Source organism: Canis aureus, chromosome 30 (assembly GCF_053574225.1).
Source record: "Canis aureus isolate CA01 chromosome 30, VMU_Caureus_v.1.0, whole genome shotgun sequence".
Classification (NCBI taxonomy): domain Eukaryota; kingdom Metazoa; phylum Chordata; class Mammalia; order Carnivora; family Canidae; genus Canis; species Canis aureus.
Window position 1 is genome coordinate 25,095,704 of NC_135640.1, and position 27,536 is coordinate 25,123,239.

Below are 27,536 nucleotides of genomic sequence, written 5' to 3' on the forward strand. Positions count from 1 at the left end.
AACCAAAACAGAGGGGATAATAATACATCTCCCTTTGTGAAAACCCAACAAGGCCCAAGTTAAACTGATGACCCAATGCATTGATATTCTTAGGGGCACAGAACAATGTAAGGAAAGGAGAATATAGATATGGTAGAGAAATGGCTCAGGATAATACTAATCTCTTTAACCAAAAGAAAATAGATTTAACAAATGGGGTACAAGTGCTTGGATTATTATGTATCAGCAAAATATAATAGAGTTATTAAAATTAGTCCAGAAAGGGGCACCTGGATGGCTCTGTGGGTTAAGTCTGATTTCTATTTTTGCCTCAGGTGGTATTCTTGGGATGGAGGGATGAGCCCCATGTGTAGCATGGGGCTCTGTGTTCAATGGGGAGTCTGCTTCTTCCTTTCCTCCTCTTCTCTTCCCTCCCACTCATGTTTTCTAAATCAATCAATCAATCAATCTTCAAAAAATAATTACCTTATTTTAATAATTCAATAAAGCAAAATCTTTCTGGGTGCCCTTCATCAAGGCCCATGAATTATCAGGTTTTCCACTCTAGCATATGAAGACAGGTACTGATCTCTGACTTCATGGTAGCTCAAGTATTACCTCCTGCAATCCTTTGAATGGTTCTTTCCTTGACTTGGGTAGTTTCCTTATACACTTACGCTGCTCAGTTCTCAGCAGAGGTCTTGAAGAGGATCCTAAACAGATTTTCTAGAATTTTCTCTCTGTAAGGCATTCTACTCTCTGAGAGTCTGTCCTGGGAAATCCAGCCACCTTGGCCAGCTCAATCACTCTTCCTCAATGAGATCACTGTGCTCCACATGTGTGCTTTTTCCCTGTGCTGTAACCTGGAAAACATCTCTAACTGGTAACTGAACTGGGCTTTTCGACGGAAAATCTGGAATACTATTCTGAAAACTCATCCATTTATCATTGTTTTTATTAACTCAGGATCAATTCAATTCAAGCTTCACTTAAAAATGCACAGATTGATCACTGCATCACTTTTTTATAGGAAGGAATAAAGAAACTTTTTCTAAAGGATTCTTGAAAATAAATGAGGGCTATACATCCAGAAAAGAAAAATATATTATTCTAAAACCAAATGCAGTTTTTTAATGGAAATGATCCAAAGAAAAATTAAAATTATTCATTTAGGTCAAAGAACTGCTAGGGCAATTTAAATGGCTGATTAATCTATTCATGGCACTAAAAGAGATTCTTGATAATCACTAAATCAAGGAGGTCTCAAACTATAAGGCCATAAAACTTAAAAAAAAAAGTGATATAATTTGCTGCATGGTGATTTGATTTGCTATAAGGGTACTTAATTCTCTTTACCCATCCTGGCATCTGGCCTCTACAAACATATTAAATATATTACATAAATAAATGCTGCTAGTGAAGGTCTGCTTAAACTCTTAAAGAATAATCAATCATCAGAAAATATATGTGCAGGATGCCTGGGAGGCTCAGCTGCTGAGCCTTTGGCTCAGGGCGTGATCCCGGTCCAGGGATCAAGTCCAGCATCGGGCTCCCTGTGAGGAGACTGTTTCTACCTCTAGCTATGTCTCTGTCTCTCTCTCTATGTGTCTCTCATGAGTAAATAAATAAAATCTTAAAAAAAAAAAAAAAGAAAGTATATGTGCTTACTCAATTTACTCATGTTACTCATGTTTTAATTTACTCCAGACTTTTGAGCTGCTATCAGTTGGGTTGCCTCATATTTGAAAACTGATCTGACTGTAGAATTATCTAGAAACTAGAAGTAAATTCTGCATACTAATTTCTGCCAGCCCCAATTCCCAACATATGCTCTTTTCTTATTTTTTAGTATAAGCAAGACATGTATACACTTAGACATTTTTAATTTTATCGATTTTAGGATAGAAACCAATATAAATCATTATGCAAAATGATACATAGTATAGTTTATGGTGTTACATGGTTGTGATATAGTTTATACTAAATTCATAGAAGAAATTAAATCAGAACTATATTATTTGACAGCTATTTTTAACCTATGAGTACTTTAATTTTTTTCTTTAGCATGCATTTATTTAGTTATAAGTGGAGGTTTGAAAATTACTGTTATAAATTTAAAGTTTTACTACGAATTACATATTGAGAAATTGAAATTAGTAGAGGGACAAAACAACATTTTGTATTATTCTTTCTTAATACAATATATTAACAAGAAAATATTAAATATAGACAAAGAGGCATTAAAAGAAAGATGTATTATTCCTGCCACAACCTGGTCTAGGCAGTTGATTTATATGTGGATTTATTAATGAACAAATATAGCAAATCTTGTTGTAGTGTTTTGTATGGATTACCAGGCCAGAGAAAACTCAGGAAGGATACAGTAAATCTGATTGATTTAACAAAACCAATTTAAATAAATTTTATGGAAAATTGCACCTAAGAAAAAATACGCATTACTTTGTGCTGACAAGAAACATTTACCAAAATTAATTGGTAAATTATAATTAATTGATCATAAAATAGGACAAGATCAATTAATTTTGAAGGGCTGTGATTATTTGTTTATGTTCTCTGACAAGAGCAGAATAAGTTATATATATCTAGAAGTTAAGTAATAAAACTCTAATCTACTGGTGGAGAAAGAAGTTACAAAGAAACACAAAATTTATCTTCACTTGAATTATAATTAAATACAGTAAATCAAAACTTGTGGAATGCATGTTAGCAGTGCTTTAGGAATATTGCAGCCTTATCTGATGCATTAGAAAAGAAAGACTTGGTCGGGGGTCGAACCCGCGGAGGAGGAAACATGGAGATGATCCTGGAGCAGCAGCGGCGGTACCATGAGGTGAAGGAACGGCTCATGGACGTCGTGGCCAAAGAGATGCTCACTAAGAAGTAAGTCCACGCTCCGGGACCAGATCAATTCTGACCACCGCACACGGGCCATGCAGGATAGGTATATGGAAGTGAGTGGGAACCTGCGGTATTTGCATGATGATAAGGATGGGTTACGAAAGGAGGAACTCAATGCCATTTCAGGACCCAGTGAATTTTCTGAATTTTATAATAGACTCAAGAAAATAAAAGAATTCCATCGGAAACACCCAAATGAGATCTGTGTGCCAATGTCAGTGGAATTTGAGAAGCTTCTGAAGGCTAGAGAGAATCCAAGTGAGGAGGCACAAAACTTGGTGGAGTTCACAGATGAAGAGGGATATGGTCGTTATCTCAACTTCCATGACTGTTATCTCAAATACATTAATCTCAAGGCCTCAGAGAAACTGGATTATATTACCTACCTGTCCATCTTTGACCAGTTATTTGACATTTCTAAAGAGAGGAAAATGCTGACTATAAGAGATACCTAGAGATGCTGCTTGAGTACCTTCAAGATTACACAGATTGAGTCAAGCCCCTCCACGATCAGAATGAACTTTTTGGGAAGATTCAGAATGAATTTGAGAAGAAGTGGGAGAATGGTACCTTTCCTGGATGGCCGAAAAGACACGCAGTGCCCTGACCCATGCTGGAGCCCATCTTGACCTGTCTGCATTCTCTTCTTGGGAGGAGTTGGCCTCCCTGGGTCTGGACAGATTGAAATCTGCACTCTTAGCTCTAGGCTTGAAGTGTGGTGGGACCCTAGAAGAGCCAGCCCAGAGGCTCTTCAGCACCAAAGGAAAGTCCCTGGAGTCACTTGACACCTCCCTGTTTGCCAAAAATCCCAAGTCAAAAGGCACCAAGCGAGATACTGAGAGGAATAAAGACATTGCCTTCCTAGAAGCCCAGCTCTATGAATATGTAGAGATTCTTGGGGAACAGCTGCATCTCATGCATGAAAATGTACAACTCAAGCAGGTGAGGACAGAGGAGGAACGAGAAGAAGAAGAGGAAGAGAAGATCAGTGAGAGTGAAAGTAAGATGAGGAGAATGAGATCTTTTACAACCCCAAAAACTTGCCCCTCGGCTGGGATGGCAAACCTATTTCCCTACTGGCTGTAGCTTCATGGTCTAAACATCAACTATAACTGTGAGATTTGTGGAGATTACACGTACCGAGGTCCCAAGACCTTCCAGCGGCACTTTGTTGAGTGGCGTCATGCCCATGGCATGAGGTGTTTGGGCATCCCAAACACTGCCCACTTGGCTAACGTGATACAGATCGAAGATGCTGTCTCCTTGTGGGCCAAGCTGAAACTGCAGAAGGCATCAGAGCGATGGCAGCCTGACACCGAGGAAGACTATGAAGACTCCAGTGGGAACGTGGTGAATAAGAAGCCCAATGAGGACCTGAAGAGACAAGGACTGCTCTAGTGTTCAGGGATGTAGCTCAGCTTCTGGGCTTGCCCAGGCTTACCTGAAATCTCCTTTTTCTATTTCTCCCAACCAAGTGCTCCTTAAAGACTCTCCTACTAAGTCTTAAGGTCTAGCGGGCATCTTGTGAAAACCAAGGCATGCTGGCAGGTTGCAGGGCTGAGATGTGTTTTATCTTTGTTTTATATTAAAAGATTCTGTCAGAAAATAAAAAAAAAGAAAGGAAAGAATTCTATAAATGAATGGTTCAAGAATTAAAATATGAAGTTTGACAAAATCTGATGCAATAGAAACCCATAAAAAGTAGAAGGGAAATAATAGAGATAAGAACATATATTAATGAAACAAGACAAAACAAAACATAAGGAACAAAATTGTAACTAGAAAGTCTAATCCAGGAAAAAAAATACACTAAGATTAAGCACTAGAGATATTAAAAACATGTGATTACAATTATAAACGTATTTATACCAATAAATGTGAAAATATAGATGGAATAAAAAATTCAGGGACACAAACTTCCTATAACTGTAAAAAAACAAAAAAACAAAAAAACCTGTAGGAGACCTGCATATTCTCACCTATTAAAGAAATTAAATCTGTACTTCAAAAGCTTCTCTCCTTAAACAACTTAGATAAAATGTACAAATGCCATGGGAAAAAAAAGCAAAAAAACAAAAAACAAAAAACTATGGAAGGTCACTCAAGAAGTAGATAAATCATCCTGTATTTGTTTTTTTGAAAATTGAAAGCCTTATGCCCTGAAGGCGAATTCAGCCTTGAATAGCTTTATTGTTTTCTTTCTCCAAATATTTTAGGAGTAAATAATACCATTTATAAAAATTATTAGAAAAAAAACTATTAGAAAATAAGAGGTCGAGAAACACTTTCCAACTCACATGTAGCTAAACTCATCCACAGACCAGATAAACATATTGTAAAGCAACAGACAAGCAAAAAATAAACAAACAAAAACTAAGAGTTTAGTTATGAACATAAATGCAAAAATTCTAAATTAAATATGAGCAAATCAAATGCAGGGCTCTATAGAGAAGACAAACATTGTGTCCAATTGTAATTTATCCCAGGAAAACAAGATTACTGCAAATTTTGCCATCTAAGCAATGTTATATCCCATATCAATAGGCTGAAACATAAGAAAAGAAAAAACTATGATCAATCAATCATCTCAATAGATGCACAGATGCTTGGCAAAATTTAATATCCATTTATTATAAAAACTCTCAATAAACCAGATATAGAAGGTTTCCCTCAATCACACTAAAAAGAGGTGAATTTTATTATAAGCAAATTATATCTCAAATTTAAAATGAAAAACAGGGGATGCCAACAAACTTTAGATCCAATTACTTTTACTTGTAAATACTTCCAAGAATTTAAGGAACAAATAGCAATAAATTTGCAGATTTTTTTCAGGTATTACAGAAAGTAGAATAGGGAGAAACAATTGTGATTTATACGTAAAAATATCTCTAACATAAAATTTTTAAAAAGAGTATTTATTAGAGTATTACAAGCAGGAAAATATATTGATATTGTTGAAAATAATCCAGTGGTATATCATTGAAAGGCTGACGGCAGATCTTCTGTACGTGGAAACTTCAGGTATGATTGCAGTGGAGGTGGAGCTGTCCATCAGTATGGAAAAGACTGATGATTTTCAACAGTTTCCCATTTTCTGAAAGAAAAAGAATGCCTACTTTTCACCAACACACACACACACAAAAATCAAGTCCAATTGGATTAAATATTAAATGTGAAAGTATCTTTTACAATGGAACTTAAGAGAATATCTTTATGATCTTCAGAAGAGAGTTATGTCAGTAATGTCATAAACAATACAGAAAACGTGAAGGAATTTATTGACTGAAGCTAAATGCAAATCTATATAATAAAAAAAAATAAAAACAATAGGCTCCATGCCCAGTGTGGAGCCCAACAAAGGGCTTGAATGTGTGACCCCAAGATCAAGACCTGAGCTGAGATAAAAAATCAGACGCTTAACCAACTGAGCCACCCAGGTGGCCCTATAAGACATTCAACCAACAATAAGATAAATACAAACACTGCAAAAGAAAAATGGATGCAGAATATAAAAAAAGCATTTCACAGAGTTCAAACAAATAGGCAACAAATCTAGTACTAGATGTTCAGCTTCATCAGGCAAAGCGATACGAATTAAAACACTAAAAATTAAGATTTTATTTTTTACCAGTAGGTTTAGCAAAAATTAAAATCTGACAATAATGAAATTTGGAAATATTTGAAGCAACCAGAACTCATGAATTGCTCAAAGTAAAAGTTTTATAAGTACATTAAAGAAAAATTTGGAATAATCTACTAAAGTTGAATATACATTTATCCCATGACCTAGCAATTACACTCGTAAGTATAGTCTAAAATCTGCATTTTTCGGCCAAGAACCCCATAGATAATCTTTATGACATCATCATTCACAATATCAAAAACCCAGAAATGACTCACATGTTCACTGACAGGGAAATGAGTCTACTGTATGTGTCTGTGTGTGTATATACATAGTATAACATATATTATATTATCATACATATATTATATGTGTATATATATACAAATATACATGTAGCATTATGCATATATACTAAAATACTACAGAGTACTAAAAATCTTTAAGATTTCCTGTGTAGTAAATTAATGTTCAAAGACCAAGAAAACAAATCACTAAATATATTTTACCTGCACATGTAATTACTGTAAAATTACATATGGAAAGGAAAATATTGAACAGAACATTGAAATATTGAGTTTTGGTTAATTCTGAAAGAAAAACTTGAGAACATATCAGTGAGAGCCATAACATGGTTTTCAAGTTTATTTCTTAAGCTGGTTAGATGAAAAAAAAAAAAGTGTTTTTCCCCTAGTACTCTTTAAGATATTCTTCAAATGTATACTTTTTGCATATTTAAAATGTTTTAATAAGCCCCCTGATAAATAAATATTTTCAGGGCAAACAGCAGCACAGTTGAGTAAGCATTTTTTTTATAGAGCTAAAATTTACATAAAATACTGAGTAAGCTTAAGGTATACAATGTCTTGATTGGATATATTTATATTATAATTACTACCACAACTTTAGCTAAAACTTCTATCATGTCACATAATTATCTATCTATCTATCCATCTATCCATCTATCATCTATGTATCTATTGTGAGAACGATTGAGACTAGTCTGTCAATTTTGAGCTATATTATACAGTATTATTGACTATAATCCTTATACAGTGCATTAGATCTCTAGAACTTCGTTGTATTGTAGTTGTGAATTTGTATCTTAAAACATGGAAGAGGGGCACCTGGGTGGCTCAGTTGGTGAAGCATCTGCCATTGGCTCAGGTCATCATATGGGAGTCCTGGGATCTAGCTTCACATTGGGCTCCCTGCTCAGTGGGAAGCCTGCTTCTCCCTCTCCCTCTGCCTGCTACTCCCCCTGCTTGCTCTCTCTCTCTCTCTCTCTCTCTCTAGCTCTGATAAATAAATAAATAAATAAATAAATAAATAAATAAATAAATTCTTTTAAAAAAAACATTGTTGAGAGAATTTTTCCTGGTATAATTTAGGATAGCAGCTCTAATGCTCAAAATTAAAAATCCTGTTTGTCTGATGATCTGCTCGATATAGAAGGCAGAATTAAGTATGAGAATGTAGCAAGAACCCCTCTATTTCTACATGATAGTAAGTGGACTCTTGAACACAGACATGACTTCTGCAGTCGAATGCTAACTCTTGAAGCCCGGCCAGGGAAGATTGCTCACCCTTCACTGGCCAGATTCATGGCCCTCAAAATGGGCCTGCCTCACTAAGGAGCAAGGTAAAGAAAAAAACACGGATACAAATACTCTCTTAAACCAGGCTTACTGCATCGCCTCTGTTATACTGCTCTTTTGCCAGCACAGCTGTATATCCCACACAGGGAAACCAATCTCGCTATATCTGCACCAGTCTTCATTCTTCTTAATTTCTTTAGCTTGGAACAGACATGTGATCTTGCCTAGCTAATGAGTCTAGGAGGATTTTGTTAAAGTCGCTATATATTACATTTCTATAATTTTGAAAGAAACTTTGCTGAGGAATGCCTTCTTTCCCTCCTGACATTATTTCACGACAGATTCAGCAATTTCACTATTAATAAAAAGGCTATTTTATATAGTTTAATAGTTTTATAAACTAGTTTTCATAATTTAAAAATCACTTTTATAAATTTTAAAAATTGCTTATGACTTTTATAAATCATTTCCCTATCATTGTCTATTAATAATAAGCAAACAAAGTCTTCTATTTACTCTTTCTACATTATAGGACAACATTTTGAAAGAAAGTGAAATGATCTCTCTACCTGTTTCTCTGTTCTTTTAAACATTAATTCAATGCTTTGGAAGACCATCGAATCCTTAAAACTAATAATTTCAACATATTCATTTTCCTGATGATAAGCTGCCCAAGGTGGCAGGAAGGTTCCTGCATCAGATCCCCAGAATTTTTCTTGTGTAGTCCGACTTTTATTCAGGATTTGCCTGAGGCTCTTGACTTGTTCAAACTACGTCTAGTTGTTCACAAACGGCAACGGGATTTGCAGTAAGTGGGCCAGCTCTCCTAAAAGGCGATTTCTGGGATAGAATTATGTAGTATGTATAATGGTTTATTGAAAATCACAAACCCTTTTAACATTATCACTAAGAAAATGAACGGTCATTATTTGTGCAGGTTGAGTAATCGAATTGGAGACAAAAGGTAAAGCCCCGTCAAACCACAGAAAGAACTTTGATCCTGATCATTTTATGTTATCTAGTCAAATACAGAGATTTCAAAAGAAAGACTCTTTATCATGTCCTGGTTTTGCTATAAAGTGTACAGAGAAACCTGGCTTGCTCCTACATTAGTTGCTATTTGTGGTTCATGACAAAATTCCGCCATATTATGTTGAAGATTCAAAAAGGAATGACACATCACTTAAGTGTGACACTTCAATACAGCATTCTTGTCACTGAAAACCACACAAAAATTGATAAGATTAAATGGGTACATTCTTACTTGAGCTATTAAGTCCAATTGGTAGCTGATTCCTTTTTATGAAAAAAAGGAAGTAAAGTAAAATATGTCAGTGCTTTTTTTTTTTTTCTTTTTTGAAAACCAGCACTCTTGCAAGAAAAATCTTGTATGACTGAAGTCAATGGATGCAGCAAAAAATATTCTTTGCCTACTTAGGTATCAAACGCTACTCCTGTAGCAGCAAAAGCTTTAAATTCAGTATGTCTGGGCCTGTAGTTCCATTTACACCCTGAAATTCTAGAAAACAATTTTAAGTGGATGACCCATTACTCATTTCCCCCTTTGTTCTCTCTCTGTCTAGCTGGCTTTATGATAGCCTCATTATTACAGTTTTCTGTCTATATCTCCTGTAGTCATCTTGTTAGTGCTGTTCAAAGATAAACCATTTAATTTTCTCTCCCTTATAAGATCTAGTTCATTCATTGAAAAATTTTCTTTAAAAATATCTCTGGACAGAAGACAGCAAGTCGTGTGAGATAGATAAATCTCATTTAACTCCAGCATCAAAGCATATGTGGGAATCAAAGAGATTTTAAAGGCTAAATAGATATTATAAACGACATGTTTTGAAAACCCTTTGCAAACTCAGTGAACTGAAAGAAGGATAGTAGGGCGAGTCCACAGCAGCTCACTGCCAGTTTCACGACCCTCCTGACCTTGTCGGTTAGCTCTGAAGACCAGATGTAAAAGAATGGAAACCTTTCCTTCCACACTCCTGTCGTTCTCCAGGTAACTTCCTTTATACAGAGAAGAAATGCAAATCAAAGTCGTCTAGTAAAAAAAAAAAAAGAAAAAAAAAAAAGAAAAAAAAAGCAGTCTTCAAATTAACATTTCTCTCTCTCTCTCTCTTTTTTTTTTCTCCAAATTAACGTTTCTGATATCTTTATACATTGACCTATAAAACCTTAGAAAGAAATGCAGGCTGTTGGATGAGCAGTAAAAGTGAGCAAAAGCTTAATAACATTAAAAAATGCAACAATACTGCCATCTATTGCTTCAAATATTTGTCCTTTAATACTACTATGTGTATTTCATGTTTTAAAATAAAAATATGTGACTTATGTGCTGCTTTTGTCTTAAATAATTTTTTTAAAGATTTTATTCATTTATTTATTCATGAGAGACACAGAGAGAGAGGCAGAGACACAGGCAGAGGGAGAAGCAGGCTCCATGCAGGGAGCCCGACGTGGGACTCGATCCCAGGTCTCCAGGATCACACCCTGGGCTGAAGGCAGCGCTAAACTGCTGGGCCACCCGGGCTGCCCAGTCTTAAGTAATCTTATACAGATCATATAATATATAGGATTTGAATATAAACAATAATTTCTTTATGACCTTACAGATGTCATATAACATATATATGATTATCCTTCAACAGATTGAATAGTTTTACCAAAGTACATTTTGCTTTCTAAAGTTTTCTTCTTTTAAATTTCTTCAGGGTGTGAGCGGAGTGTCATGCTTGGCGAACCAACTATGAATATTAGCGTGAGTGAAGTTTAGGGTAGAGATAATTTTTTTTAATACATGAAGCAATTATCTGCCCTACATTTACACAATCATACTGCATTTTGCAGCTTTGTTGAAAGTCTTCTTGAAGAAAAGGAAAAATGTAGAAAATATTTCAAAATATTTTTTTTTCTGTCAGAGGGAGACACCAAGAAGGTTATCACCACTATAGTTTCCTTCTGAGTTTTTTGTCCTGAGCTTAATTCAGCCTCCTGTTAAAGTCTATGGGGAATCTGCCCTCAGGATTCTAGTGTCTGCTCAGACTTTGTTTTGAAGAGCGGGGATCAAACCTTACCACCTTTCTCAGCTTCTGGAAAGTAAGATCATAGACCTTATAAAGAAACAATGCAACCAGTCTTTCATTTTAAGATTCAGCAATCTTTTCCTGTTGGTTTTAATTTAGGACTTGGAATAAGTTACGAAGTATTGGGCATATATCTGTGTTCACAATTTTTAGGCTTACTTGCATTATTTACATTTCTACCCAAAGATTAATGCTATTTTGCTGTTTTATTTTCATTTTGTTTTTGTGGAGACCACATGCTATACCATAGTTGATTTGTTGTTGTTGTTTTTAAGATTTACTTATTTTAGAGGAAGATAGAGAGAGTGCACGCAAGTGAGCAAGAGTGTGTGGGGGGTGGGGGCAAGTAGAGGAGCAGAAGGAAAGGAGAAAAAGAGAGAAAAAGTGAAGCAGACTCTGTGCTGAGCAAGAGGACATAGCTTGACCCATAGCTCATTCACATGACCCCAATATCATGACCCCAACATCATGACCTGAGCTTAAACCAAGAGTCAGAGTCTTAACCGACTGCATCACCCAGGTGCCCTTTTGGTTGATTTGTTTAAACAGCCTAAATCTATGGGATAGGTCAATCTGCAGCGCCCTACTGCTGTGCTGCTGCTGTCTAGTAGATGAGACTCACACAGATTTGTCTCTATAAGATGACTTCACTAAAAAGAACTTTTGCGTTTAGATGATTCTTCTTGGAATATGGTAACTTGTATTCACATTTCTGGTTTCCATCAAAGTTTCTATTGTTCCAGTGTTGCTAAATCTGGTTACAGTTTATTTAAATTCATAAAAGATGGTAGCCTGACAATTTTTGTGTTAAGAATCATGAAAGATATTGATGTTCGTTCGTCCCTACACAGCTTTCTAATTAAACAGTCGAGAACATCCATAAGAGAAGTACAGTTTCAGTACAAAAGACCTGGAAAACTGATGAATGATCAGAACAATATGGGAAGGAAAGAAGCATCTAGATATACTACCACACGCTTCTCCCTCTCAGAAGTTACTGATTCAGTAACCCCGGGGCAGCTGTCACCTTGCTGTGAAAAGCCAGCCAGGCTATTTCATCTCTTTTCCTTACTCTACCATTCCTTCCCCACAGGGGTTACTATCTCTCTGAAATAGCAAGGTTAAGCAGGGCAATATGACTTTAGGAAAGAATAAGCTAAAGCAATGCTGTATTAATGCCCTACTGCTGCAGAAACAAACTATTTTGTAGCTTAGAACAACAAAAATATAAAAATATATTCTATTATGGTTCTGGAGGTCAGTAATCTAAAATGGGTGTCATGGGGTCAACACCAAGGTGTTGACAGGCATGAGTCCCTTCCAGCAACTCTAGGAGAGAATCTGTTCCCTTGACTTTTCCAGCTTCTAGAAACAACCTCCTTCTCTTAGCTCATGGTCCCTTCTTCCATACAAAGTGCATCATTTCACTCTGCTTCCTTTGTCACATATCTTCTGTCTCTGGCTCTCTTACTTCCTGTTAAAAAGATCCTCATGATTACATTGGACCCACACAGAAAATCTAGAATAATTTCCCCATCCCAAGATCCTTGATTTAGTCAACTCTAAAGTCCCCTTTGCCATGTAAGGTAACATGGTGTCAGGTTCTGGGGATTAGGGAATGGACATCTTTGTGGGGAGTGGGGGTAGGTAATAAATAAATAATCTTTTGTCTTATTTTTTAATAATCCATTGGAATTCACATTGTTGATTATTTGGCTTATATATGCTTTATTTCTAACAAGAATGTATTTTATTCCTGGTATATAACTCGCTGAGTTCTTTGTTGGAACGTATTACTTTTATTTTTCTTTTAGTATTTTAACTTTTTCTTTTAATTACAATTAGACAAAAAAAAGAGAAAAAGAGAAAAGACATAATTACAATTAGCCAAAAATGAAATTTTCTTTAAAAACTTTTAATGGTTAGATATATTTTACTTTTAAAGTCCATGAACTAGTTAGCAGCATTTTAATAATATATTAAATTTCTAAATTTAACACCTAGCAAAATTTTGCTTCACAAATTCACATTTTTAGAATGATAAGAAATATATACAACTTAGAATACATATTCATACAAATGATTTTTCCCTTCCTCAAAAAACATTTAAAAATTGCAATATAAAAGTTTTAGATATGAAGGCACTGCCTACTTCTGTATCATCTGGCTAATGTATGGCAGGGGTGTAACTGCCAATGAACGTTTCACATATAATAGCTTTGGATACAGTGAACACTGGAAGTTCTGATTTTTCATTCAGTACCACAAGTCTCCAATAACTGAGGGAAAATATCAAAACAGTGATTATGTGATGATATGACTTCCACAAACTAAGACCCACCTTTTTAATCTTATCTTAGGATGTTCCTTTTCACTTTCATGGCTTCATTCACAAGAGTTTTTCTAGTACTTGAAAATTACTAAGATGTTTCCTATCTCACTGTCTTCACATAGGACTTTCTGTATGCCTAATACAATATACCCCAAATCACTTTTTTATAGAAGGTTTATTGCTTTATGAGTCTCAAGCCATGTGCATGTGTCATTTGTAAAAGAGGGGCTAGGGAAGTTTTCAGGACACCTAATGAATTGCTGTTTCTATACATACTTACAAGAATGCATTCATGCATAACTTGTGACAGACATGAGTTCCTGCTAGAAGCTCTAGGAGACAATCTCTTCCTTGGCTTTTCCAGCTTCTAGAGGCCACCTTCTTTATTAAATAAATAAATAAATAAATAAATAAATAAATAAATGCAGCAAAATGTTCTAATGGTAAGCTCTGGTCTTTTTTTAAATTTGCAAAAAATTAAAATAAGGTGTGATACATATAAAACATATATTTTTATAAAAATGTAAAATAAAATGAATGTGTAATATAAATATAAAACTTCCAAACAATGTAAACATGTTTTAATAAAATATGTAATATCAACATCAGCTCCTCCAATTTTACATCTACCCAAAGATTCACACTTTAATATTTTGGTTTGTTTGTTTTTGCCAGAATCTAATCATTATATAAATGGATATGCCTGAAGCAACTTCTGTTTCCATGTAGAATGTAGAAGGTAACTGCAAACCACTGTAGCAAATGGGGAAAAAATATTTTAAAAATATGGTTTAGAAATATCAGATAATTGTGGAAGCAAGGAGAAACACATGAATTAAAATTCCAGAAAGGAAATGTTTTTTTCAGAGTACCATATACATATTAAATCAGAGACTTTGCACTGTGTCTCTCCTCGGGATATGTCACTCCCCAGATATGCATCTGGGATCCATGGGGCAAAATCAGGAGTCACCCAATTATCCCTCTTATCTTTAAAGTGATTTTGTGCTTCCTGTGTCTGTAATTTGAGGTTGTGTAGGATTGGAGCTTTTGGTCACTAAAGAGAGACACAGTCTTATCCGGAAATATGAGAAAGTTCTCAATGAACTGTATAATATGACTGTTCTAGGATACTTTGGACTTCTTATGGTCAGGGAATAGCCAGTCTGAAAAGGAATTGCCACGTAGTCAGGGGTAATTGACCCTAATCAACAGATGATGGTTGAGTTGTTTTTATGTGATGGGACAGGTAGGGGTGATGGGACAGGTAAGGGTATGAAACCATGCGAGCACTAGCACTTCTTAGTTCTTTATTGAGTCATTGTAACTATGAAAGGACATAAAAAATAACCCTATCCTAAAACAAATATAACTGCCAAAGACTCAAATCCCTCTGTAATAATGGCGTCATTCATTCTGATGAGTAAGTCATCAAAAATTACTAAAGTGATCGCTGAGGTGATTATGAGGTTAAGGGAAATTTAGAATGAATAGTTCAGGAAGAGGAGGATAAGTGCCAGTTGCAACATTAGAATCTATATAGTTCATTATATTAACTTTCCTGTTCTGAATTTAACATCAGGAAGAAGCCCCCACCAACTATGCAGGAGCTATTCTCTAAACCCATCTAGGAAGTAGATCTGTGTGGTACAGGTGGTAGACTGCTCACCATGAAAACATGAACTCAGATTTACCGCTTCTGAAAGCACAGTGGATGGATGGTCTCAGTCCTGCCCTGCTGGGAAGCAGAGCAAGGGAGACAAAGACTAGAGAAGCCTTTAGCCTGTAAGACAGGTCTTCCACTCCAGACATTTGCCAGGTTATGAACCTGCATGTGCCTCAGATTTAGTGAGCTAATCTCAAAATCCCCAAAAGGTAGAATTATCAGTAATAACTGGCAAAGATTTGCCAGGCCTTGAGAGGTCTATACCTGAGGGATGGGGAAGGTAGTGGCGCTAGTCCTGAAAGGCTCTGTGAAATCTACTGGTCCTACCTACACAGTGGTAAGGAGTGGCCCAGAACATGTACACAGCATCACACTTTCAGTACATCAGCAGAGATGGACTATGACCTTCCCCTAAAACAGCTATTTTACTAGGACATTGAGGGGACATGCTACATCTTCTAGCCATTAATGGAGAAATGAGCAAACACCCCTCGGGAATAAACAATGGACTCAGCAGAGAGAAACAGTGAATATAAAGAAATTTTAACAGAAATTGTCTTCAGGGGCACCTGGGTGGCTCAGTCGGTTAAGCATCTGCCTTCAGTTCAGATCATGATCCTGGGGTCCTGGGTCTGAGCCCCTCATTGGGCTTCAGACCCTCATTGGGCTCCCTACTTAACAAGGAGTCTGCTTCTCAATCTCGCTCCTTCTCAATCTTGCTTTCTCTCAAATAAATGAATAAACTCTTTAAAAAAAAGAAAAAGAAAAAAATTATCTTCAGTAAAGCACTAAGAAAAATTAATAGAAGAGATCCATATATATGGTGCATAAAAAGTACAGTCAAATACGGGGTGCTTGAGTGTCAGACTCTTGATTTGGGCTCAGGTCACGATCTTAGGGTTGTGAAATCGAGCACTGCCTGGGGCTCCACACCCAGTGTGGAGCCTCTTAAGACTCTCCCTCTCTGCACCCCCCTGCCTCAAAAACAAACAAACAAAAACAAAGACATAGTCAAAGACTAACTGGAACCCAGTGTCAATACATGGTGAAACATTTGCATTTATACATCTACCACATTTAATCCAGTTTTGTTCTTTAATTTTTATTTTTTTTTTATCTTGTCAGCTCTTTCTTGCCAGTATACAGTTATAGTCCATATTTAAATAGAACTAACTGAATATATTTCTATTAAAGCTATTTTAAAACTAATCAAATTAAAATATAAAGATGAAAGGTAAAATTGGAATACTATTTATTATTTCATTTCTGCCAAGTCTGTATCTTTTGGAATGGCTTAAAATATAATGTGGAGTTCCTATAAGACCACATAATATATTATAAAATAGTGTAAGATGATTAGAGTCAAATAATGGATGCTTGATGTATGAAACTTGTTTCTACCTTGATAACTAGTCATCACTTAGCTGGTCTCTGCAAGGCCAACACCCCTCCACTCCTGCATACTTTTATTTCTGCTTCTGAGAGGCACTGTATGCAGAAAGTCACAAAATGAGTGTAGTTAATAAGATGTTATGGAAACTGAGCCTCAAACCTGACTGAGCATAGTGAGAAGTAAATCTTAAAAAAAAAAAAAAAAAAAAAAGTCTGATCACATCAACTTTATTATCAAGCACAGAAGCATATTTGCTTAACAGCAGAGCTTTGCACTTACAAGGGATAAAAGAGCCTGTTTGGGGTAATTTATTTTGGAATTGCTCTGTCAAAAGCTAATTTCATTTTGGCTTTGTGAAGCCAATTTGGCTCCTATGTTGGTGTTTTGATAAAGGCACCAGAATAGTATTAAAATTCTAGCAATTCTATGGAGATTAGAAAACTTTCTCTAGGCATAATTCGTGTCTTTGGAAAGAATGAATTATGAATAATAAATAGATGGAAAATTTTTAAATGAATTCACTCAACAAACACTTATTGAGTGAATGCTCTGTGCCAGACACATGCTAGGTATAAATCATCTTCTGCTACAGTAAGTGAGCCAGAGTGCAAAACTAATTATCAGGAAACCATTGTTATTCAAAATGGCTATTTCATCTTTATGCAAGGTTTCAAATTTAGTAAAATTTCAAACTACTTTATTTCTGATTTATATAATATTATGAATCTTAAGACCCCCCCAAAATTTAGGGGCTTGTAGATATTTATCTGTCACCCAATATACTAGGCAGGTATTCCAGGGCTTTCATAGCAGCTTGATCGTATTGGGGAGCCAAACTTCCTTTTATCTTCTACTCTCCCATGATTATAGATTTTTGTCCACAGTGGGGAAACAAAAAGAGAAAAAGAAAAATAACTCATATCATTTGAAGAAAATGATCTAGAATTGACCACATAATTTTTGCTAATACCTCATTAATCAGAATAAGACATCAGGTCATACCTAATGAAAGGGAGCACATAGTATTTAGCTGGATAGTTATGTGAATCCCTCTTCTCACAAGTAAAATAATCTGATCTGTAATGCAATAATGGCAACACAGAACCTATCTACTTATTATACCAAGGTAAATTATACAATGTCTTCCTGATAAGCAATCATCTCCAAATGTTTTTAACCCAAATCCAAACTAAATCCTCTTACACATAAAATACAAATCAGAATAGAGTCATGATAATTACCATGATAGCTCCATTTGGAAAATGAAAGCATAGGAAACAATTGTTCTCTGTTCCAAACAATTGCTAATACATATTAGGAATGAATGTGAAAAGTCTCTGCACTGGCATTCAAGGAATTCCTCTGGGTGAGTTTATATGGCAGTTCTGGGTTGCTGTTTCACAGAATCTTCTTTGCTCATTTTACTCTGAAGTCGCATCTGGGATGGTGATGGGAAAGGGCAATCATGTCTTTGAGAGCTACCCAACAGTATCACCTGATTCCTGTGGGATATGCTTCACAGGTTTTGCCATCTAGGTAATTATGGTTTGTTGGTTCACTTATTTCTGCAATGCAGTTCCTGCAACATACATAGTAGAATTCCAGTTTACTTGTTTCTAATAAGTTCCAAGTGCAAGTAGCAACATCAAACATTGATCTCTGAAACTTTTTTTTTGCATTTAAAAACTTTGACTAACCTCAAAACTCAGCCAACCCTTTTTGTCAACATTAACAACATCATCAAAGCCAAGAGTGAGAGTTAAAGATGATACACTATTCTGAATGGATAGCATAGAAAGAGTGTCCCCCTAGGTGCTGCAGTATTCACACAGGCTTTGACACAGTGCCTTTGTAAGAAGTAAAAGCTACTCCCCCTCTGTGTTGCCAACCTCAGTGCATGTTGAATGGAGCCAAAGCTAGATTTCAGCCCCAACCTCTGCTCTTCACTGGTAGCCTTTTGCAGTGCATTATTGAGCTCCAAATACAGATCTTGCAGTAAGGTCATCTGGAACCATAGGCTACAGTTGCTAAAAAAAAAAAAAGAAAGAAAGAAAGAAAGAAAGAAAGAAAGAAAGAAAGAAAGAAAGAAAGAAAGAGAAAAAGAAAAAATCTTTAATTCAATGCTAGCAGCTGGACTGGCTGAGGAGATGGAGAAAATCTTAGGGCCATAGTATAGTATTATCCCCTGCCTCTTTAGGGTAAAAACACCTTGTAAAAATTATCTAAGTTCTGCAGTAGAGCATTACTAAAAGTAACAAGAAACAGAAGATCTTGCATGCTTTCAACCATTTTTTGCTGAGAGAAGAAGCTCTGTTGGTATATGGTCTGCCTTTGAAAGTATCCCTCATGACATTTTTATGGTGACTTATCAGAGGTTACCAACTCCAGCAGCAATTTTTGTCCTTGCGCAGCCTACTTCCTGTTCCAGGAGACAAGACCACATTGTTTCTATTTTTTGTCTAGAATTTTCCTACATATTTTTTTAAGATTTTATTTTGTTAACTCATGAGAGACAGAGACAAAGAAAGCCAGAAATAGGCAGAGGGAGAAGCAGGACTCCCTGTGGAGAGCCTGATGCAGGACTCAATCCCAGGACCCTGGGATCATGACCTGAGCTGAAGGCAGACACTCAATCACTGAGCCACCCAGGTGCCCCCTATATCTTCCCACTAAATTCATTATTGGTTGAAATATGAGCTAGGACATAAAGGAAAACAAAACACAGTGACTTGAACAGTCTCTGTATTTGTTTCATTCTTATGTAGAACTCATGGTAGGCAGAAAAAGGCAGGCATGGAAGCTTGGTCATTTTGGGAAGGCAGATTATCTGTAGAATGGGTTGCAAGTCCACTTGGTGAGGGTTAACAGAACACAATACTTGTACTGCAGTCCACATACAGAGGAAAAAGAAAATGATGTAGGAAAAGACGTTACGGTTTGAAGCCAACAGCCAAGAAAGAATTCTTGAGATGTCTTTGGTGTAGAAAGATGGTTTTATTAAGGCATGGGGACAGAACCTATGGGTAGAAAGAGATGCACTGGGGTCATGAGGAATGGGTCATTATATACTTTCAAGCTGGGAGGGGGTTAGGGATAAGGTAAGTCTCTAAGGAATTTCAGAAGCAAGGTTTCCAGAACCTAGAGGGGAATAGCTAATGTTAGGAAAGAGTCATTTATTACCATCTAATAAAACCGTATTCATGAGACCCTCCAGATGAATATCGGTGGGTCATATGCTTGAGGGATGATTGCCAACACATATCTTGGAGGAGTGATAGAGAAAAAGGAAATTGCTAAAAGAATTTTTTTAAGATTTCATTTATTTACTCATGAGAGACAGAGAGAGGGAGAGAGGGACAGAGCACAGGCAGAGGGAGAAGCAGGCTCCATGCAGGGAGCCCAACGTGGGACGTGATCCCAGGTCTCCAGGATCACACCCTGGGCTGTGGGCAGGCACTAAAACTCTAAGCCACCGAGGCTGCCCAACTAAAAGAATTTTTATATGTTAAAGTAGACTTACAGAATCTGGGGGTCAGGGTAAGGTCATCTTTTGCCCTTAGCAAAGTATCAACTTGGAGGCAGCTGAATCTCTAGAGGAAGGTCACTCTACCTGTTTCAAGGATTTGTTAGTGGGCTGCAAGTAGTAAGGAAATTTAATAATTTTTCTTCTTCCTTTGTTTCCCACATCAGACAGTATACCCTTTCCTTCTAAAGTCAGTTTCCAGAAGTTATACACCTCTCTTCCAATGCCAAGAAGGCTAGAAATTATAGTCTGTAGTGGGCATTTATGTACCCAGTTAAAAAGGATCTTGCTAAAAAAAAAAAAAAAAATAGATGTTGGTGGAAATACTAGCAGACTCTTTCAAGGTATAAATACTTACGAATGTTTATTCTGAATATTTACAAAACCACAATTACAGAGGCTAAATAGTAGCTCATTTATGAGCTAAATAGACTCTATTAGCAGGATATATTATGATCACAAATCCTCTACAAAGTATTAATGACATTCCTTTCTCCAAACATTTCCAAACCAAAGTCAGAGAGTAAAAAATCAGATGCCACCTGGGGTGACAGGTAAGGATACGTGTGTACAAAAAATACATGGAATCAACAAAATATTATGCTAAGACTTATTGAAGTAAATTAGATGGCAAGTCTGTAACTGATGGTAAATCTCCCAAGCAAACTTCTCTTTACGCTTCTCCTTCATCATGGCCCCTTTTGTAACACTCTCTCAAACAACTGATTTTCTGATTAATGCCCCATAAATTCAAAGTTGTTGTTATGAATAATTTGGATTCTGGCAAGAAAGTGTATAGATACAATTACATTCAACATACCCGCAATAAATTATCTTCTGCTATCATTGAAGGTAAATTTAGCAAAATATTAAAACATTCATAATAAAAAAATAAATCTTGCTTCCACTTTTTCACAAAAATAAATTTCTAAGAGCTTATGCTTATAATAGATCATGTACTTTATCTCCAAAGAGATATTGCTATTGCTTGATTAAACCAAAACAAATTACAGATGTCTGCACTTACCGAATCTTGAAACTGATTATTTTTATTTGCTACAATCAGCAAATCAGCTCAAAATATTTCAGAGGAGACTGCAGGTTACTTTCTTCTCTGTCTGAATAAGAAATATGTAGAAATCAAGGGCAACTTAAATTTTTGAGGGTAGCACCATCATGAAACAGGTGAAGATTGAAGAGTAAGGTGTAGTGGACAGTATATTGGTCTGCATTATGAATATTTAGCAACACTTTTATAATTGATTGGTAATTACAATTTTGTATCAAAAAATTAAGCTTTCATTCTTTAGTATAAGCGAATTAAGTGAGTTAACATAGAATATTTAGAGCAGTGCTAGGCACTTAGAAAACATTTAAAAATGTCAGCCTTTCTGTGTATCTTATTCATTAAAGCTGTACTATATATATGTTTGTGGAATATAAATAGAATAATTTATATGCTTCATAACCCATATAAGGATAGCTATCAGTCTGTATTTTGTCTTTTTTTTGCCATACATTACTTCTAATGTCAATTTCGATTAATAGCTTCTAATTTGTCTTACAAAAGTATTTATTTAGTCAATTCAAGGAGTAAAATCTACTTTACTATTTTACCCTATTTCAACTTCTTTCAGTTTGACTTATATGCTTATTGAACCACAGCAGTAATTTTTTATTTGGATATTTTCTTTTTGTTTATTTACTTTTAATTTATTTATTTGAGAGAGATAAAGTGAGAGAGAGCATGAGAGAGTGAGGTGATGGGCAGAGGGAAAAAACAGACTCCCCATTGAGCAGGGAGCCAGACATATGGTTGGATCTGGGACTCTTGGGTTCATGACCTGAAGTGAAGACAGAAGCTTAACAGACTGAGCCACCCAGGTACCCCTTATTTGGATATGTTCTTAATCATAATTCATAATTTACTTTTTAAAGATTGTCTTTATTTGTGAGGATCAGTGTTACACAGAATCATTAATTGCATACACTCCAAAGCCTAGGTATCTTAGCCTGCCACTCACTAATGTGGTGATAGCATTTCTGTTTATAAGTTTCAAAAGAAGAGCTAATTTACTCATTTTTCGAATTAAATTTCATATATGCCAAACATAGATTAATATATCCATGACTTTATTTAGCAGTGGCTACCTGGGGAAAAAGACATAAAATGTGAAATATAAAATGTTTGACTCACTAAGGCTTAGTTAGGATCATGATCGCTTCAGAGAAGTGATTGGTTTTTGATGTATAGTAAGCACTCATTGATTACTGACCAAATTTTAATGACAATTCCAGGTACTAATATTGTCTCGAATAAAGTATGCCTTTTTATTTTTTTTAAATGTATATACTGTTTATAGTTAGTTACTGAAGAAAATAAAATGCATCAAAGTGTTCAGTAGCTTTACATAGAAAGCCTACTTAGATGAGCATGGGAAAAGATACTGTGAAAAAGACCATATGACTCAAACTGTTACTTCGATCAATGATTAAATTATATGATTACTTTGAATAATTAGAACCAGAGGAAAAGACACAAGTGAGTATGTTATACGTTTCAAAAGAAGACATTTAGTAGCAGAACATCACCTTGTAATAAAAAATCCAGATTAATAACTTTTGAAATAAATTTATGAATCAAAGTTATAGAAGTTAAAACCTCTCTAAGAAAAATCATGTAACTTTCACTAATGTAGTTTACATTAAGATTACAGTCATGATATGATACAGAGCATTTGCTACTTTTTGTTGGGGGAGGCAGAAACATAGCCCTCCAAAGTGGCTCACTTCCTAATGCTTGAAGCTAGGAATATATTACCTTACCTTGCAAGAGAGACTTTGTAGACATGATTAAGGATCCTGAAATGGCGAGACTATACTAGATTATTTGTGTGAAGCCAGTATAATCACAATTGTCTTTATAAGTGTAAGAGAGAGACAGCAAGTCAGAGTCCGAGATATAATCATGGAGGCAGAAGGTGAAGTGACATATCTGTGAAGGTCATGAGCCAAGGAGTTCAGGTGACCTGTAAATGCTGGAAAACACAGGGCACAGAATCTCTCCAAAACAAAACACAGCCCTGTGGATATCTGATTTTAACACAGTGGGACCCTTTTTAGACTTCAAATCCCCAAAGGTATAAATTTGTATTGTTTTAAGCCACTAAGTTTGTGGTAGTTTGTTACAACAGCAATAGGAATCTAACAAATCTGACATGTTTGAGGAATTTGAAAAGCCAGGGTCTAATTTAGGGAATACTATCAATTTTTATACTCATTTTCCTCAACTGTCGAATGGACATTGCAAGTGTCACTCTTACCTACTTCACAATATCATATAAATATAACATCAATAATTAAAATAATACATTATTTATTCTATAGTTTAAATCGCTTACTTCCGTAATGCATTCAGTCAACAAGCACTTATCAAGTGTCATTTATATGTCCTTTGCATTGGGGATAAGGCATCAAACAAATATTGAAAAAACCCTGTGCCTATGAAATATACATTCCTGTGGTGGGAAGATGGATAGAATGCAAATAAATAGAATACATAATATATCAGATGATGATCAGCACTAGGGAAAAAAAAAGAAGCATGGAAAGGATATTGAAACAGTGGATTGCAGTTTAGAATAGTTCTGGAAAGTCTCAGTGATGGAATAATTGGGTAAAGATCTGAATGAGATGACAAGGGATAAATCTTGTACAGGCCTGAGGGAAAGGGCTCTGGTCTATTCATGCCTGACACTGACAGGTGCATGGATGTTGGGAGGCTAATGTGTGTGATTGGAACACAGAAAGACAGGCATTGAGTGGCAGGTGCTGAGTGTGAAGTCATAAATAAGAAGGAATTAGAGTTGGAGCAGATTATTGAGGGCCTTCTTTGCTTTAATTAGGTCTTTGGTTTTATGCTGAAAAGAGATGCCTTTGGGGGTTTTGAGCAGAAGAAGAACATGACTGAAATTAAGTTGTTTTTTTTAAGATTCTCTCCAGCTCTCATATTAAGAAAACATACAGGTTTGGGTGGAAAGAAGGTAAAAGACTATTGCAAAAATCCATATAATTAATATTGGTGGTTTAGATCAAAGTGGTACTACCAGAGGCAGTGAGATGCAGTTCAAGTTTCAATACATTTTGAAGGTTGAGCTAATGCTATTTACTGATGCACTGGATGTGATATATTAAGGAAGAAAGGAGTCAAGGATAATTTCAAGGCTTCTAGATTGAGTAGCTGGATTGATGGTGTTGCCCACATCTCAACCAGGCAAGACTGAGGGAAGGGTAGTTGGGGAAAAGCAAATATTTTGTTTTAGATAAGTTAAAGATAACTGGTGGCCCTACAGGTATGGATGTTTTGATGGCATTTGCATATGTCAGTCTGGGCTTTATTGATGTGGTCTATTCAATTTCTGGAAACAGAAATCCTCATGCATAAATCATTTATTTGTTACAACACTGTCAGGTTTCCTAGAAAGTTTTTAGTGCAGCAATACCTTTTATTTGCACACTAGTTTGGTGTCACTATTTAGAAAACCTAAATGGAGCCAGTATTCCACTTTCTACATATATTCTGTGACCACGCTAAGGTAAATGAACTCTGTACAAATAAGAAAATCATATTAACTTATATTACTTAATCATTCATGAAAATATTTCATATTGAACTTTGGAAAATACATATTGATTTTTTTAAAGATTTTATTTATTTATTCATGAGAGACACAGAGAGAGAGAGGCAGAGACACAGGCAGAGGAAGAAGCAGGCTCCATGCAGGGATCCTGATGCGGGACTCGATCCTGGGACTCCAGAATCATGCCCCGGGCCGAGGCAGGCACTATACCGCTGAGCCACCCAAGGATCCCCCCATATTGATTTCAGCATTCAGGCAAAGTGAAACAAAGTAAAAAAGACACTCAAGAAGTGGATTATTCATTTAAATGAGGATGATTTTCTAGTATTTTTTAAAATTAAGCTATATAAATTATCTCATTAACTCCATATTCCTTTTTAAAATATAAAATCCACTTTATTATATTTATGTAACTTGAGGCTCGGAAGCACTCTGAAAACCTACTTCTTGACATTGAAACTGAATTTTGAAATATATGAAATATATGAATATATCTTCATAACCATTCTGGACATTTTCTTTACAGCTACCAAAAAAAATAATAAGAGAGGAGAGGACTTCAATGAATTATTAATTTTTATTTGCTTTAATATATTATATTGTTTGACAAGGATGAAAGGAAATTTATATGCTTTCTTTGTTTTCATAGCTATAATAATTCACAGAATGAAATTTAATGCTTAACTAAGAACAACGTTTCAAAGAAGAAAAGATCTGTGCTGTGGCCCAAAAGACAAGCTTGAAAGAGAGATCTACTTGAAAATATTGGAATAAAGTGCTTGGAGCCTAGATATATATACATTCTTTATTCTTCTTTCTGAAATCTTCAGTAAAATTTAGATTTCTTCTAATAGTTTGTGGATTTCCTTCCCCTTTTGGTGGGTATTGGGGATATGATGTTGGATACAAAGATAGGATGAAAATAGGATAATAGGGAAATAGGATGCAAAGATTTAAGACTGGCAGCAAGTATAATATAGAGCAGAAACAGAGGCTGTTCTTGAGAGATTGGTGATATACGGCTTACATAAGTAAGAAGTTAATAATAATAATATAAATAGGAGCACTGCTGTGATAGAAAAGGTAGGCTAAGAGTGAATATAAAGGGAAATTAACCCTGATTTCAAGTCAGGATGATCTAGGGGAAATGATAGAATTAGAATTAGTTGAGATATAGGTCAGAAAGAGCTGGAGCTGTGGAGTAGTCTAGGAGACAGCGATTATGTGTGAGCAGCAAGAATTGGAGCAGTGGGTTCAGGATCCTCAAGTGAGATGGGGAGTAGTGGACAGGCAGCAGTGGTTCTTAAGGAAAATGTCATAAACAGCCTTGTCTGAGTCCATAAGGGTTTGCATTTTAGCCTGATGGCCCTGGAAAGTCCACCCTTTAGTAGAAATGCACTCAAGTGGTGGCAATAAAATCGAAAGCAAAGTCCATGCTTTCATAAGGTTTAAATCCCCCTGGATGCAAAAGACATGGACCTATTAATAACAATAAAAATAAGATGGCAGCCCTTCCCTTGATTGTTTTCATTTTTGTTTGGTAGATTTAAAGAAAATGTACAGAATGACTATAGGGATATAATCGCCACTCACATTACAACTTGATCTTTTTTTTTTTTTTTAAGATTTTATTTATTTATTCATGAGAGACACAGAGAGAGCTAGAGAGAGAGGCAGAGACACAGGCAGAGGGAGAAGCAGGCTACCACAAGGAGCCTAATGCGGACTCAATCCCAGATCCCAGGATCATGCCCTGAGCCAAAAGCAGATGCTCAACCACTGAGCCACCCAGGCGTCCCACAACTTGGTCTTAATGTAGTCTCAGCAAATAGGTTTTGAGAGTTATTAGATGATTCCCCTAGAAAGTAAATTAATGTTTTAAGGAAGAGTGACTTGGAAAAGCCAAGCATGTTTGCAGGAAGACAGAAGGCTACTGTGGTCCACTAAGTAACCACTGGGTGAATTTTCACTTTCTCTTAGTTCACTCACATGATTTATTCATTGCAAGTGCACATTTCTCATCCTAGTATTAATATATCCTACTAATATAGCTTAAACATCTACTCTCCAATAGAAGCTGAGCTAGCTATCAAAGATCTAATAGTACATAGAGAAAATACATTCATAGTTTCATGAAGCATAAAGTCCTTTGGATGCAAAAACCATTGCACTGTGAATCACATGGATCAATTTCTTGGATATATGATTACTGAGGAAAGGAGAGTAGAATGATCAAGGAAAGCATAATAAAATATAATCCTGCTTAGTTTGGATTTGCTCACAATTCTTTTTTTTTAATTTAATTTAATTTAATTTAATTTAATTTAATTTAATTTTATTTTATTTATTCATGATAGGCACACAGTGAGAGAGAGAGAGAGAGAGAGAGAGGTAGAGACATAGGCAGAGGGAGAAGCAGGCTCCATGCACCGGGAGCCCGACGTGGGATTCGATCCCGGGTCTCCAGGATCGCTCCCTGGGCCAAAGGCAGGCGCCAAACCGCTGCGCCACCCAGGGATCCCAGGATTTGCTCACAATTCTAAACTGTTTTTTAATTTGTGAAATTTTAGAAGTATCAAGAGATTCATTTTCCTACAACCAGTTAACATTTGAATATTTATCTCTTTCAAAAATGTGACTGACAGAGAAAGGAATGGGGGGTGGCAGAGATCAACTACATCCCAGTAATGCAGGGTTGTGAGTAATAAAAATATTGTTAAAAATATAGGCCTGTTAACTCCAGATAACTAAGTCATATTTGCTAAA

The 27,536-nt window shown here is 35.8% G+C and overlaps 1 pseudogene; it reads left to right on the plus strand.

The window, feature by feature from the left end:
* Positions 1-2,791: 2,791 nt before the first annotated feature.
* On the plus strand, positions 2,792-4,526 carry LOC144301614 (splicing factor 3A subunit 3 pseudogene; annotated as a pseudogene).
* The last annotated feature ends 23,010 nt before the right edge of the window (positions 4,527-27,536 follow it).